This window comes from Odontomachus brunneus, unplaced genomic scaffold, assembly GCF_010583005.1.
Source record: "Odontomachus brunneus isolate Ranch 3 - 2012 unplaced genomic scaffold, Obru_v1 Obru_scaffold_061, whole genome shotgun sequence".
NCBI lineage: Eukaryota > Metazoa > Arthropoda > Insecta > Hymenoptera > Formicidae > Odontomachus > Odontomachus brunneus.
The window spans coordinates 488,479-489,680 of NW_022639511.1; positions in this window are offsets into that span (position 1 = coordinate 488,479).

A 1,202-nucleotide genomic window follows, 5' to 3' on the forward strand; every position below is an offset into this window, starting at 1 on the left:
AAAAATTTTTTATACGACCTCTATTTTCTAAGATATTTACGTAAATATCTACAAAATTATTGGTTTCAATAATTTTTTACTTGAATTCTATTAACTTTACCGAAAAATATTAAGAGATAAAAATTGCTTATTTTGTTTTCAAAGAGCTCTGAGAATTTTTTCAGAATTTTGTGTTAACTTTTTAGTACTTCAAGAAAATGCAAGAAAATGTAGTACTAAAAAATTAATATAAAATAGTACTGAGTAAATTTCCGAATAGTACTGAGTAAATTTTCAGATGTGAAAATAGTGATAAATTAAATAAAAAAGCTAAATTTCATTTAAAATCAATATAAATTGACTAAGCTGAATATAAATAATATTTCTGAATATAAATAATATTTCTTTATCAAGAATTTTTTATTAAAAATATTCTAGGCCTATTATATTAACTTTTAATATAACATCCCCTATAAGGTTTCTGTAATGTTAATGGAATAAGTATGGATGAACATTTTCATGTTATTAGAAGGTAAGTGACAGGTTTATTAACCTCCGTGTAATGTTACCATTTTACAATTTAAAGTTGCTGTAACCTTATGGCAATATTAATGTGTTGTGAGGGCGTAATCCCGTATAGACCAATCACAGTAGAGCCTTTCTTTTGTGGTGATATAATAATTAATTGTGATAGGTTAATTTTCTTACGGAATTACGGTAATGGTTAAAATTTTTCTACGTGCAATGATTTAATCGCTGATTGTTTACTAATATAGAATTCACACTGCGTCTAGCGTAGGGATGGGCGATTCTGAATCGATTTTTAAGAAAATCGATTTTTTTGAGCAAAAATCGATTATTTTAATCGATTATTGTAGTTTCGATTTTTACGCGAATCGATTTTTTTTATAGAGGAAATCGGTTTCCGATTCGTTATATATAGTTGTACCGAAGTTAATGGCGTTGGGGCAAAGGACCCGCACAAAACCTATGAAAAATGGTTTTCGGTCAAATTGGCTGAAATTTCACTATGTTATAGTTTTCGCCATGCTGATAAAAAGTGATTCCCGATCGTCGAGAGGAGAAGCGATGGAGAAGGATCAGCGAAGATACGCGATCCTCCGGGAGCCAACGGATCGCGAGCCTTACCGCGACCGTCGCCGCGAGTCGATCATTCGAAAGATTCCGCAAGATCCCGATCTTGAGAGTATGAGTGGACGAGC